Here is a 6,874-nt window from a genome sequence, read left to right on the forward strand (position 1 = left end):
TATTTAGGTTGTATCTTAGCTATTGTGAATAACATGCATTCATCTTCCATCATCCATCCATCCATCCATCCAACCACAGTAGGCATCAGAAGCTGTGTTGATATGGTACAGTGAGTAGACCAGGTATAGAACAGCAGGTGCAATAGAAATTACAGTCTGATCTTACATAATCTGTCATCATTCTCCAATTCCAAGGTACATCTGGTCAAGTCAAGTAAGTAGGTTAAATGAAGATGTGATGGGGATCACCTCTAGTTTGCTGGTAAACTGGCTCTCAGAAAGGACGAAAAAGCCCCGGTTTGTAGCGTGTGCCAATTTCATGGTTGAAGTAGTCTCATCGTGGCCAATTTAAAGCTACCAAAGATGAGGTTTGGAGGTAATGTTAACAATCTTATATAATTCTTACGAATAAATGAGAACAGTTCTCACCGATAGGTCACCAACCTTGCATTCTTCAAGTCTTCTCTGGTGATACTGAACTCCGTGATTCCCTAGAAATGTGGCATTGGTTTTGATTTTACTATTTTGTTAAGGAGGGGCTCACCAGGAGTTCTCACTTGGTCCTTCCTGTCATGATGGCCCTTAATCCATAGGTCAGGCAGAATCCGCTGGAGATTCTGCCTGTCGCTGAGTATATATATTCCAACTGTACATTCAGGACCTGGAGAAACAACCACAGGGTGGATATGAATCTGTTGGGCCCACTGTGAAATGGTTTGGGCCCAAACTCCCTTTATTTCCTGACCTCCATTAATTTCATTTCAACCCATTCAACCCATTAGCTCAGCGCCAGTAATAAGCCCTGAAACGTCTGCTATTTCTCTTTTCCCAGTGTACGCACACTCTACTAAATGACCACAATTCCCCTGGAGAAAAATCTGGAGGAAGATGTACAATATAAATTTGTAATGTCACATGGCACAGAGTACACAGGTTTTCTACTCACCTGACTTAGGTCTGGGAATTTAGTGAAAACCTATGACACCCTGATGTCCGGCGACCTTGTCTGTCAGATCTTTAGAGCTCTAGTTTTTAAAAAAATTCTACAGATCTAGTAAGATGTTAATGCAGTGCTCTATATATTTCATCCCCTGGTATCCGTGATCACTTAGCCACCACTAAAGTTCCCTGTGTGTCAGTCTATTCTGACTGTCACTCTGGCCCTGCTGCCTTCTTTTTTTTTTAGATGTTGGGGGTAGGAGTTTATTCAGTTATTTATTTTGGCTGTGTTGGGTCTTTGTTTCTGTGCGAGGGCTTTCTCTACTTGTGGCAAGTGGGGGCCACTCTTCATCGCGGTGCGCGGGCCTCTCACTATCGCGGCCTCTCTTGTTGCGGAGCACAGGCTCCAGATGCGCAGGCTCAGTAGTTGTGGCTCACGGGCCTAGTTGCTCCGCGGCATGTGGGCTCCTCCCAGACCAGGGCTTGAACCCGTGTCCCCTGCACTAGCAGGCAGACTCTCAACCACTGCGCCACCAGGGAAGCCCCCTTGCTGCCTTCTTTGTCCACCTTGCTTATGGTCACTAAGTGTCACTACAGAGCTGGGGTCTCATTATCACCATTAAAACCCAGGAACGTATTTCAATGGCATGTCTTCCATTATCACCCAGAGCATAGAGAGGACTGCAGCTCTAGCACCTTTGGAGGAAGCTAGTGTTCTCCTCATCAATGAATTTCTTGATGTCTTGGTGAAGCAGGGAGTCCTCTGGTCCCTCTCAAGGGATGTACAGATAGTACCTGACTTATAATGCTCCGAATTTAACAATTTTTAATTTTTATGGTGGTGCAAAAGCAATACATGTTCAGTAGAAACTATACCTCCAATTTTGACATTGGGTCTTTTCCTGTGCTAATGGTATGCTTATGATACTCTCTTGTGACCCTAGGCATGGGTAGTAAGCTGCAGCCCCCAGTCAGCCACGTAATCGTAAACAAGAGCGTAAACAGTTGATACACTTAACAACCATTCCAATTTTTACTTTCAGTACACTATTCAATAAATTATGTGAGATATTAAACACTTTATTATAAAATAGGCTTTGTGTTAGATAATTTTGCCCAACTGTAGGCTAACATAAGTGTTCTGAGCATTTTTTTAAATTTTTCTAATATTTAGTTTTTATACAGCAGGTTCTTATTAGTCATCAATTTTATACACATCAGTGTATACATGTCAATCCCAATCGCCCAATTCATCACACCACCATCCCCACCCCCACCACGGCTTTCCCCCTTGGTGTCCATACATTTGTTCTCTACATCTGTGTCTCAACTTCTGCCCTGCAAACCAGTTCATCTGTTCCATTTTTCCAGGTTCCACATACATGCGTTAATGTATGATATTTGTTTTTCTCTTTCTGGCTTAATTCACTCTGTGAAGTGGATCTAGACAGTCTCTAGATTCATCCACACCTCAACAAAAGACCCAGTTTCGTTCCTTTTTATGGCTGAGTAATATTCCATCATATATATGTACTACAACTTCTTTATCCATTCATCTGTCGATGGGCATTTAGGTTGCTTCCATGACCTGGCTGTTGTAAATAGTGCTTCAATGAACATTGGGGTGCATGTGTCTTTTTGAATTATGGTTTTCTCTGGGTATATGCCCAGTAATGGGATTGCTGGGTCATATGGTAATTCTATTTTTAGTTTTTTAAGGAACCTCCACTCTACGCTGTTCTCCATAGTGGCTGTATCAATTTACATTCCCACCAACAGTGCAAGAGGGTTCCCTTTTCTCCACACCCTCTCCAGCATTTGTTGTTTGTAGATTTTCTGATGATGACCATTCTAATTTCTGCCTCAGTTATTCTGCTATTGATTCCTTCTAGTGTATTTTTCATTTCAGTTATTGTATTGTTGTTCATCTCTGTTTGTTCTTTAATTCTTCTAGGTCTTTGTTAAACATTTCTTGCATCTTCTCGATCTTTGCCTCCATTCTTTTTCCGAGGTTCTAGATCATCTTCACTGTCATTATTCTGAATTCTTTTTCTGGAAGGTTGCCTATCTCCACTTCATTTAGTTGCTTTTCTTGGGTTTTATCTTGTTCCTGCATCTGGTACATAGCCCTCTGCCATTTCTTCTTGTCTCTCTTTCTGTGAATGTGGTTTTTGTTCCACAGGCTGCAGGGTTGTAGTTCTTCTTTCTTCTGCTGTCTGCCCTCTGGTGGATGAGGCTATCTAAGGGGCTTATGCAAGTTTCCTGCTGGGAGGGACTGGTGGTGGGTAGAGCTGAGTGTTGCTCTGGTGGGTGGAACTCAGTAAAACTTTAATCCGCTTGAATGCTGTTGGATGGGGCTGGGTTCCCTCCCTGTTGGTTGTTTGGCCTGAGGTAACCCAACACTGGAGCCTACACGGGCTCTTTGGTGGGGCTAATGGCGGACCCTGGGAGGGCTCAAACCAAGGAGTACTTCCCAGAACTTCTGCTGCCAGTGTCCTTGTCCACATGGTGAGCCACAGCCAGCCCCCGCCTCCGCAGGCACCCTGCAACACTAGCAGATAGGTGTGGTTCAGTCTCTCCTGGGGTCACTGCTCCTTCCTCTGGGTCCTGATGCACACACCACTTTGTGTTTGCCCTGTAAGAGTGGAGTCTCTGTTTCCCCCAGTTCTGTTGAAATCCTGCAATCAAGTCCCTGTAGACTTCAAAATCTGATTCTCTAGGAATTATCTCTTTCCCCTGGGTCCCGATGTGCACACTCCTTTGTGTGTGCCCTCCAAGAGAGTCTCTGTTTCCCCCAGTCCTGTTGAAGTCCTGCAATCAAATCCCACTAGGTTTCAAAGTCTGATTCTCTAGGAATTCCTCCTCCTGTTTCCGGACCCCCAGGTTGGGAAGCCTGACGTTGGGCTCAGAACCTTCACTCCCGTGGATGGACTTCTGTGGTATAAGTGTTCTCCAATCTGTGAGTCACCCACCCAGCAGTTATGAGATTTGATTTTACTGTGATTGCGCCCTTCCTACTGTCTCATTGTGGCTTCTCCTTTGTCTTTGGATGTGGGGTATCTTTTTTGGTGAGTTCCAGTGTCTTCCTGTCAGTGATTGCCCAGCAGCTAGTTGTGATTCTGGTGTTCTCATAAGAGGGAGTGAGAGTACATCCTTCTACTCTGCCATCTTGGTTCCAGTCCCTGAGCATGTTTAAGATAGGCTAGGGTAATCTATGATGTTTGGTAGGTCAGATGTGTTAGAAGCATTTTCAACATATGATATTGTCAACTTACCATGGGTAAGTCAAGGAAGACCTGTAGTTAAAGCTTAGATAGACCAGTCACATGTGATAAATCCACTTCAACATACATAGTTCCCTAAGTCTTTGGATTTCTCTTACATTATACCCAGAGACTTTTTGGCATGTCTGTTTCATTTGACTATCAGTGAGTCCAGACTTCAGTTTACCAACTGAAGTAACAATACAGCTTTGATCAGATTCTTGAGCTGGTGCACCAGCTTCAGAATCTCTGGTAAGCAAGACATCCATACTGAAAAATTCAGCCAGATTTAAAACTACTCTCTCCTCTCTACGCTAGCATGGTTCAAACCTATTCCTATGAATATTCCCCAGGTTTTCACTGATATATAAATTTGCACATTTTGGCATCTAAGCGTCTACTAGGCACACCTTTATAATTGGCTCCCTGGGTACATGCAGATTGTCTTTAGCCATGGATCTGGGACACATGTGAAGCTATGGGGTGGGAGATGGTCATAGGATCATCAAGCAAGGCAAGACCAGCCTCCTTAGGGTCAGAGGAGTTGTTTCTACTGGTGAGAGAAGCCCGGTGGAGTTATGTTGTCCAGGGTCTTCAGATTTAACTGGATTCTCCTAAATATCACCATTCTAATACTTTGGGACTCTGGTCTTTCCTAATCATTGCCCTAAAATTTCACATAAGAAATATGGTAGGCTGTGAATCCAGTCTATTTTGTAAATCAGCAACCAATAGGATAAGAATCTACACTTGACTACACTAGGCTACTCACTAGCTATGAGAGATAGGATATGATTTTAGGGTATTCATAAGACCGTTCTCTCAGGACAGTTATAGGAAGTCCTTGGTTCTCTGACTAATGAGCCATGAATTTAAAGCCCTGGGCTTGATATTCTATTTAAATTCTGTTGGATGGTGAGAAGCAACCAGCCTACCTTTTATTCCTCCTGACCGCCAAACTGTGCTATGGCCTTTGCCATTTGTTCTGTCAAAGCCATATCTTTAAAAATTCACTTTATGATCATAGATGAAAAATTAGAACAGAAACTGCTCTATGAAGAGAGACTGAGGACAGAACTCCAGCATGACATTTGGTAGTAAAGGAAATAAGAGAGTTAGGAGATGGCATGACTCATGAAGGACTTTTTTTTTTTTTGGCCACACTGCATGGCATGTGGGATCTTTGTTCCCCGACCAGGGATCGAACACTTTCCCCCTGCAGTGGAAGTGCAGAGGCCTAAACACTGGACTGCCAGGGAAGTCCCATGAAGGACTTTTAGAATAGAGATATTTGTAGACTAAGAAAACAGCCTAATGGAAAGGAAGTGATGGAAGATGCAAAGAATATGGCAAGTAACGGAAGGAGCAAGTTCTTAGAGGTGGTCTAAGTTTGAAAAGAAGAGCTCAAGTGAAGGACTGATACTGGTGCACGGTCTGGGGATGGAAGGAAAATATGAAAGCAAAGAGCAAGTTCAGATGGAGTGGGTGGATGATGGCAATGAAAGGCCCGGTCATTATATAGGAGAGGGATGTCTAGAGCCTGAGACTCAGGGGCTGAGCAGTTGTGAAGGATGACATGGTCCAGATGCAGCCTTGCCTCCGGCTGGCTCAAGTGCAGCGTGGATGAGGCATCAATTCGAGCTGAGGCAGTGCAAGCTGAGAAGTCTTCAGCCTGGTTGTGGAAATCAGTGGAGGTGAGAACAGGGAAAAGTGTGGGGATGGAACCCATGAATGAGCCAGGTGTGCCCATTCTCGGGGAAGGTTGGGGTTGGGATGGATCCTGCAGGCTGGTAGATAACATGGAGGAAGCGGGGTGGTGGTGACGACGCAAGCGGGTGACCTGGTTTTGTAAGGAGGGCATGCTGGCAGAGGGGCCTGGAAGTAGCTATAGGAAACCAAGAAGTACCCCAGTCCTCCTAACCTCCTGCCCTGGGGCAAAAGGTGACTTCAGTTCCTGCACTTTGTGAGCAAATGATCTCAGCAAGGGATTAAATGAAGATCACTTAGGACAGTGCCAAGCACATTGTCAGCACTCAGTAAATGTTGGCTCTGATTATTATTAAAGTCAGGGACCAGTAGAAGAAATAGAAGATGGGCTGATGGGGGTGATAGAGAGAGATGGGGGTGATAGAGAGAGGGGTTAGATCTGACAGTAATAAGGGGACAGGAGGGAATAGCGCTGACAGTTCTTTCTTCATCACCGGTTCATGAAGATCCCCCTCCGCTTCCTCCTCCTCATTCTTTCTCTCTCTCCCCCCACCCATAACAGCTTTATCAAGATATAACCCATATGTTACACGTTCACCCATTTAAATTGCACTACAGTCAATTATAGAACTTTTTTTTTTTTTTTTTTTACTTGGTCCTCTCACTGTTGTGGCCTCTCCCGTTGCGGAGCACAGACTCCGGACGCGCAGGCTCAGCGGCCATGGCTCACGGGCCCAGCCGCCCCGCGGCATGTGGGATCTTCCCAGACCGGGGCACGAACCCGCGTCCCCTGCATCGGCAGGCGGACCCTCAACCACTGCGCCACCAGGGAAGCCCTATAGAACATTTTAATCACCTCAAAACCCATATCGCTTTGCTATCACCCCAATCCCCCATCATTTCTGGCCCTGGGAAAGCCACTCATCTACTTTCTGTCTCTGTGATTCGCCTGTTTTGGACATTTC

Source organism: Neophocaena asiaeorientalis, unplaced genomic scaffold (assembly GCF_003031525.2).
Source record: "Neophocaena asiaeorientalis asiaeorientalis breed wild unplaced genomic scaffold, Neophocaena_asiaeorientalis_V1.1 scaffold43, whole genome shotgun sequence".
Classification (NCBI taxonomy): Eukaryota; Metazoa; Chordata; class Mammalia; order Artiodactyla; family Phocoenidae; genus Neophocaena; species Neophocaena asiaeorientalis.